Source organism: Paramisgurnus dabryanus, chromosome 6 (genome assembly GCF_030506205.2).
Source record: "Paramisgurnus dabryanus chromosome 6, PD_genome_1.1, whole genome shotgun sequence".
Classification (NCBI taxonomy): domain Eukaryota; kingdom Metazoa; phylum Chordata; class Actinopteri; order Cypriniformes; family Cobitidae; genus Paramisgurnus; species Paramisgurnus dabryanus.
The window spans coordinates 2,366,646-2,375,121 of NC_133342.1; the positions used below are offsets into that span (position 1 = coordinate 2,366,646).

The 8,476-nt window shown below is 37.1% G+C and overlaps 1 pseudogene; it reads left to right on the plus strand.

Moving 5' to 3' along the window:
• Nucleotides 1-93: 93 nt before the first annotated feature.
• Nucleotides 94-7,122, plus strand: LOC135744193 (integrin beta-1-like; annotated as a pseudogene).
• Nucleotides 7,123-8,476: the final 1,354 nt, after the last annotated feature.

The following is an 8,476-nucleotide window of genomic DNA, read 5'->3' on the forward strand; positions in this document are numbered from 1 at the left end:
GATGTTGTGCTTTTGTTAAAGGAGGAGTTTTACTGAACACATCCCACCTTAACATCCCACCTTTAACTTTTGGTTTCTTATATGAGACAGATGTGAGATCACGGTTGCTCTCAAAACTTAGCTGTCAATAGACACACATATAAACCAGTGCTATAGATTTTATTTAGTTTTTATACTTAGAAATCGGAAGAAGTTGATAATATTAGCTCATATAAATAGAAATACAAAAGAAGAATTGGAGCAAGTGCAAAGGTGAGTAACTTGTACTGGTTTTCACTTTTATTTTCTAGTGTGTGATGTTTAATATTTTATGATATTGGTTGCAGATTATGCATCAAAAAAATAGTTTTACCATTATGTTTATTAAGCATAACTATATAACATTTTAGTAAGGTCAATAAGTTATGATTATATGGTTTGCGTTGTTATCATTTGTTTATTTATTTACTTACTTCAATTTCTGCATACCTATTTCAGTAAATATATTGTCTTTCTGAATGTTTTCAAGTCAGAGAAATTCCTGCATGGTCATTCATTTTTGCTGCAAATGCTCTTATAGTTCTTCTTGTGTTAATTAGAAAAACTTTCAAAATTGTTTGCATAAAAATGTGGTGGGGAGAAATTATATTATTAAACGAACATTCTCATTAAAGTTTACATTAGGAGTGTCAGTCAAAGGCATATTGTGTTCCTCTGTATAGATGGGTGTAAAGGTGTTGTTGATTTCAGCTCTACTAGCATTTGTCTCTCTCATCCAGGCAACAACAGGTAACACAAAATATAATTTACCTTAGTTACTCCTGAAATGTTGCTGCAATATTTCTAGGCCCTCGGGGGACATAAGTTTTGTCTTGTAGTAACTTTGAAGTAGATACAAAACTATTGCTACAAGTCAAAGCTTGGTTTCATAAAAAAATTACTTATGGTGATTTTTATGATGTTGCAGTTAAAGTTAACAAAGTTGCAATTGCTAACATGAACTAAAAATAGAAAATACTGCAACATTTATTAATTCTGATTATTGTAACATACATTTCTATAAATACAAATAAATAAAATAAGATGCATACGAATATGTCTATATGTGAAGTTGTACGTATTGACAGTTTATGTATAAAAAAGGTAAAAGCTGTATTAATAATGGCTGTTTATTTTTAGGGATTGTTTGTTTGTTTGTTTTAGAATGCATGTAGACTTACATGGTTTCTAATACTGAACAAGTATAAATGACAATGAATGTTCCTGCTTTTTCAATTTAGTGGATATGTTTTTTTGTACTCAGACAGCAAAGGATGTGTTTCTGCAAATGCCAAAACATGTGGAGAATGTATTCAGATCGGGCCACAGTGCGTGTGGTGCAAAGATCCAGTAAGTTATTTCCCTTTGCCTGGGTAGGCTATTTTGTCCAGGATTATTATAATTCTCATAAGTCTGTTTAACAAGTCTTTGCATGTATTTTTATAGGATTTCAAATCTTCACGCTGTGATAACCAGGAGACTTTGGAAAAAGCCGGCTGCACTCCACTCGGCATTGAAAACCCTCGGGGAACATTGACCATCGACAAGAACAAACCTGTCACATTCTATCCACTTTTTTTAGACGAGATGACCTATATTCAACCACAGAAGCTCACCCTAAACCTCAGATCAGGTACATCACAGCCTGTTAAAAAGCAACACTGGGTGCGTCTGGATTTGTTGTGAGCTTTGAATTAAGATAGGGTCAGAAAAATACATAGCTCATCCATAATGAAAATTCTGAGAGATTCCTAATCACTAACCTCATCAATGCACAGCATTCTGGGAACCAGAAATCCTCATCAACCTTTTTCTGTTTATCCTTCAGATTTTGGTTCCCAGAATGCTTTGCATGAGGCGGTTATTTTAGTTTTATTCTGTAAAGATTTGTTAATGTTTAATGTTAGGGTTAACCCTGTTGAACAAACTGTTGCCAGTAAATAAAATACATTTAAATCTACAGTGAGCTGCCAGTAATACTGTAACTTTTACAGAAAAATTTCTGGTGAAAGATTAATAATGCTAGAATTTCATTTTTGGGTTTACCCATATTCTGATCAAAAAGGGGATAACCCAACCGATGGGTTAAACTAACCTAAAATTCTACATTTTACCCAACAAAGGGTTGAGACAATCCAGCATTCTGGGTTAAATCAACCTAGAGTTCTGGGTTAAAACAACCTAGCATAAGTTAAAGGTGCAGTGTGTAAATTTTAGGTTGCGAATTGCAATCAATTCACCCATCAACGAAACGCATAGAGTAGCTACGGAAGCAGCCACAGGACAAACATGTCATCGTCTGAGACAACTTAGTAAAAAAAGTTTGTCCATTAAGGGCTGTTGTAGAAACATGGCGGCACAAAATGGCGACTTCCATGTAAGGGGACCTGCGGTGTATGTAGATAAAAACAACTCATTCTAAGGAAATAAAAACATAACGGTTCATTATGAAAGGTCTTTATACAACACTGATATAATATAGTTTTGTATATTATATTGCATTTCTATCAAGAGTTTCTTCTAAAAGTTACACACTGCACCTTTAATTTATAACCCAACAGCTGACCAAAGCATGGGTTAAAAATAAACCAGCATTTATGAGAAGAACACACACTTCTAGGGTCTTGGAGTTTGACTGATAAAAAGGAGCCAATTGCTCAACCAGACTGATCTCACCGAAAGTGTTATAGTCACGACAAATTTGATTAATTTATTCCTGTCCATGTCTTTTTTGTGTCACTAGCAAGAAATTCTTATTGTTTTTCTTATTTTTTTACCATTGTCGCTTGGGGTTGGTATTAGAATCACTTTCTGTTACATTTTTAGACATCCAAACCCCAATTCCAGGCGAGAATAAAAGTTTCAAAAAAAGTTTCAAAAGCGCAAGAAAAACAAGTAGAAACCAATGCATAAACGTACATCCTAACCAGGGCTGTAACGATTAATTGTGTGTCCCATTAAAAATGCCTGTCTGAAATTGATTCTGAATCGCAAGGCTGTGATTCTGTGTTTCATGCACAGCTTGTGCGTGTACTACGGCATTTGGTCAGTAGGAAGTCCTTATCAATCTACAAAAATATGAGTCGGAGTCGTTTATAATGTGCATTTAAAAAAGCAACACGCATTAAACAAACACAAGTACACATCCTCACACGGGTAAATACTGTACATGGCAAGTGTAGTAAATATTAACGACACTGTTTTCTACCGGCTGGCTATTGAACCGGAAGTCTCGCACCAGAAAGGAAATACATAACATCACTTACTTCCGCGTTCGAGAAAAAGGTGGATGACACGATTTTCCGTGAGATCATGTTGGCTCAACACACTAATGCATTTTCTATTTTTCTCGTTGTATTTGTCACCCTCCAGGTGAACCCCTGACGTTCACTCTGACTTTCAGGAGGGACAAAGATTTCCATACTACCCATGATGTGAGTTTGAAGACACGAGTCTCAATGTAAAGTTATGGTTTTGATTTTTATGTTGAAATTCAGTTTATACATCTATTAAACTGTGGAATCCAAATGGAAGACCAAAGTGAAAAATCTTATAAATTAAGAATTATAAATAATTTCTGTTTTAGAAACATTAAGCCATACAATGATAAAGCAATATGTATGTCATGAATTTAACAAGCAAATTTGTGACACTGTTAACCCTGTACAAACTGAGTGAGCACACGCAAAAGAATAAATATGGAAATTCAAGTTTGTTAAAATTATAATTTGCAATATATATTAAAACATTTGAATTAGAAAATGCTAAATATAAGTTTTGTCACTAGAGGTCTCAAAACTTCTGTTCATCTGCCCCCTCAGGTCAATCTGGAGAACAGCAAGCTGCCTGATGGTGTGTCCATCTCATTTGTTTCTCACTGCAAGAGTGGGATGAGCGAAAAAGAAGAAAATGAACACAAGTGCTCCGACAGCTCCAGTGAGGGTGAGGTGAGACAGTAAATGCATTATTTCCAACACGATCTCACGAATTTCCATGTTAAAGTCACAGAATATTTTGCTCATTTATCCGTGTCATTGTCACGGATTTCCGCATTTTTCTGTGTACATACCACGGACTTTCTTTTCCTTGTCAGTTTCACGTTTTGGTTGCTCAATTGTTTTTCCTATTTTTTTTACAATTTTTGCATGGGTTTGGGGTTACGACTTTCTGTAACATAAAATGACATCCTAACCCAAACCCAACTCTAACCCTAACGTCAGACAACAATTGTTTAAAAATCCGTGAAAAATAGTATAAACCAATAGTTGAAGTGACTTCCAAACCCTAAATCTAACCCCAAACCCACGCGAAAATTGTTTAAAAATAGGAAAAACAATTGAGTAACCAATACGTGAAACTGACACGGAAAGGAAAGTCTGTGGTACGGACACAGAAAAATCGGAGATCCGTGAAATGACACGGATAATGAGCAAAATATTCCGTGACTTTACCACGGAACTTTGTGAGATGTAGCCTGTCCTCAGGTCAGGTGTGCACAATGTCTCAACCAAATGAAAGAACTGCCAATAAAATCAGCTTCTGTCTTGTATTGAGCATAAGACCTTAACATTTGATAGAATCTAAAGAAATCTCTTTACAATTATTTCCACATGCCATAAAATGTACAACGAAATGTATGCTTTGCGTATCGTAGGTGAAATTTGATGTAGAAATCAAGACTGAGGGTTGTCCATCTAATGGTACGTCTGAGACAATAAAGATCAAACGGTCGGGATTATTCGAGGAGGTGGAGGTCGTCCTCAACTTTATCTGTGAATGTGAGTGTCACAAAGATGCAATTCCTAACAGTCTAGTGTGTACAGACGGAAATGGTGCTTTGGAGTGTGGAGTGTGCAGGTGTGTTAAACTCTTACTGTCTCTCATAACCAAAAACACAAATTCCACAGGTAGCCATTTTGGTCTTTTCATTTCAGGTGTAACGAAGGCCGGCTTGGAAGTTTATGTGAGTGCAGCCAGGAAGAGGTCCTGACCGAAAATCTGGATGCATACTGCCGTAAGGATAATTCAGCAAACATCTGCAGCAATAATGGAGAGTGCGTCTGCGGGAGCTGCGAGTGCAAAAGACGAGAAAACCCAGAGGAGAGATACAGCGGCAGGTACTGTGAATGTGACAACTTCAGCTGTGACCGCTTCAACAACAAACTTTGTGGAGGTAGGAGAACATTTTGTGTATACAAACATTTTGAATATAGAGATATTATAATCTTAAAGTGCTTTTTGTGTATTGTCTTTTTAGGTCATGGTGTGTGCCAGTGTGGAATTTGTGTATGTGAGCCTGGCTATGCAGGTAGTGCGTGTGACTGCTCTCTGGACACCTCAACCTGTTTGGCCAGCAACAAACAAATTTGTAATGGTCAAGGAATCTGTGAGTGTGGAATGTGTAGATGTGTCAACCAAAAGTTTCAGGGCCCGACCTGTGAAATCTGCCCGACCTGCACTGGAGTTTGAGCTGAATACATGTGAGTTATTATCAGAACACATGCACTATGCTGCATTTTACATGAAAAAGCATTCCCAGAATGCAACAAAAGGCCCTAAATGAACTAAATGCATTTCTCTGTCGTGCCTTTCAGGGACTGTGTTAAGTGCCGAGCGTTTAAGACTGATGACATACATGCGAGAAGGAATGTGGATACTTCAATCTTAAGATGGTGAAGAAAAAGAAAGAAATGACAATCCCTTCATTAATCAATGCAAAGAGCGAGATGCTTATGACGGGTGGTTTTTCTTCACTTATGCTGTCGTGACCTTACCTTATCTCAAGACTGGACCTCTGTCTCTCCCTTCTTTCCTAATTCCCTTTCCCATCTTCCTGCGAGTGTACTGAACCTATATTACCATGTATCACACATATTGTGATGTCATATGGATTTCATCTTTATGTTTGGGGTCATTTTGGTGATTGGTAAACTGTCTTATTTCTAAAACAGTGGATTAAAATGTAAAGAGCTTAGAAGAAAAATTAAACTCTGTGTGTTAAGAAATCTGTATTGTAAATTGTTGTCAATCCCAGTTGGATGCCCCTTCTGGTCATGAAAATGTGAAAAAGCACATTTTAATCTTAAAGCTGAATTTTTGACTCTTCATCTCATCTGTGTATAAGGTGGCTTGGAAAATGTAAAGCACTGTGTAACCAGAACTTTAGCTGTATTACCAGCAGTGGTGGCCAGTGGCTTCTTTTTTCGAGGGCATTTGATGCAAAGTTCATCACAACATGTATGTCTTGTGTGTGATTCGTAATTTCAAAATATGTGTTCTGCACACCGAATGATTCTATGTGGATCACGTGTCTTGTCAAAATGAGTGCCTGCTGCAGACGCGTCTAAACGGCTTATGATAAAAGAGACGCTCGTGTTTGCCAGATACTCACATAATCTCATGCATAATCAGAGTTTACTGTTAAGGGAGTGTCTTGTGTGTATTTTGTGAACGTGAGCATCTCTTTTATCATAAATGGTTTTGATGCGTGTGCAGCAGGCACTTATTTTGACACGTGATGCACATGGTTCACATGACGCAACAAACACATATTTTGAAAACACGAGCAACACACTCCGAACACATATTTTGAATTTGCACACCTCTTAAACTTCATAATTTTGTAGTTTCTGATGACCAGTAAGGTTACCTTCCATCCTATAATGTTTTGCGGCTACACTGTTAACAATTTTTGTAGAAATTACAGTATTACTGGCAGCTGTCTGCCAGTAACTTACTGTAGATTTAAATTTATGTTATTTACTGGCAATATAACTATGGTATTGCTACAAAACTACGCAAAACCACGGTTTTGCTAATGGTAATCAGTCATCAATTATGTTACAGTAAATAACAAAAAATTTAAATCTACAGTAAGTTACTGGCAAACAGTTGCATAACTATACAGCAAATTATTTTACAGTGTATGCAACAAACACATATTTTGAAAACACAAGCAACACACGACACTCCGAGCACATATTTTAAATTTGCGCCCCTTGGATGAACAATCACGAGTCGCCACTGATTACCAGGTATGAATTTGTGATTTGTGTTTTCATGTTTTAACCTGTCTGGCAAAATAAAATGGCTAATCTTCATCTATTTTGAGTTCTTCGGAAATTGTTATTTCTAGTAGATTAGATCCAGCAAAATAAGTATTAGAATATCAGGATGAACCAAGGACCTCCAGAATTCAATCTATCACTAAAGCAAGTTGTAGGTGACTACAATCACTAGTATTATTAGGTAATGAGCAAGCACACAGCAGTCAGACTTCGGTAACCCTGCAACCTTGATTATTATCAGACAATGATCTGTGTATTAGACCTCAGGTCCCAGAGCCAAGATATCTTTGTTCAAGCTATTGAATTTCATAATTGGACCAACCATTACAAAATAAAACCATGGTTTTGCCAATGATAATAAATACGCTAAAAAACATGGTTACTACAAAAAACACGGTTAATTTTCATATAAGGGATTCATTTGAATTGGCTTGTTTCTAAAGGGCATTCTCCCCTTTCTTAGGCTACGTTTACAAGGAAACAATCTGAGTAGAAAACGCAAAAGTGCCATTGCGTTATCACTTTTTATTTCGCGTTTATACAATAAATTTTGGGGGAAATCTGCTGGCATATGGTGATGCAAAAGTGTGTGATATTCGATGTAGTATGCACTCCAGGCAGCTAGGTGGCAATGTGAAGCACTGACACACAACAACACCAAGTCTGCGCGCATGCGTACAACCTTTCGTATCGCGAAACACAACATGGCGAAGCGAACAGCAAAAGCTGACTATTTTGTCTGGACAGACGAGGAGGTGGAGTTATTGCTCCAAACAACCTTAAATTATGATGCCACAAAGGCACATCAGGGCATGGACTGGGAGTCCTGCCAGTCAAAATATACAAACATATGGACTTGAAGGTCCGACATATGAAATTATGTTTGTTGTTATTTTCCTGAACTGGTGCATGCCTGAAACACGTACGCAACGAGAGCCACCGTGAGCAGACTTTTGCGTTTTTACCCTTTAGAAGGAAATGTGATGGTAGAAAGTTTTAAAGATTTCCGGTCTGGAGGATAGTTTCACTTTTTGCATTTTTAAGCCCCAAAACGCTTAAGTTTTCACCCTTGAGCCTTCTGTAAACAGGGCCTTAAAGGGACAGTAAGTAGGGTGTTTTAAGTGTTTTATTAATCAAAATCAATGTCTTTATTCATAAATATGTCCTCGTTGGTGTCAAATGACCTCTCCCAGTGATCTGACTTTTCTTTGTAAGTTTAGAATTTCTTCTCTTTACTTACATTGAACGGGTAAGTCCAAAGAGGCTTTCATGTCGTTCCGCCGTATTGATAAACTATAATGGCAGAGAGGGACAAAAAGCACTAGCCTACCAACGCGTTTCCACAACGCGTTTTCATTCATAACACGTGAACCAGCTGCAACGGACAAGGA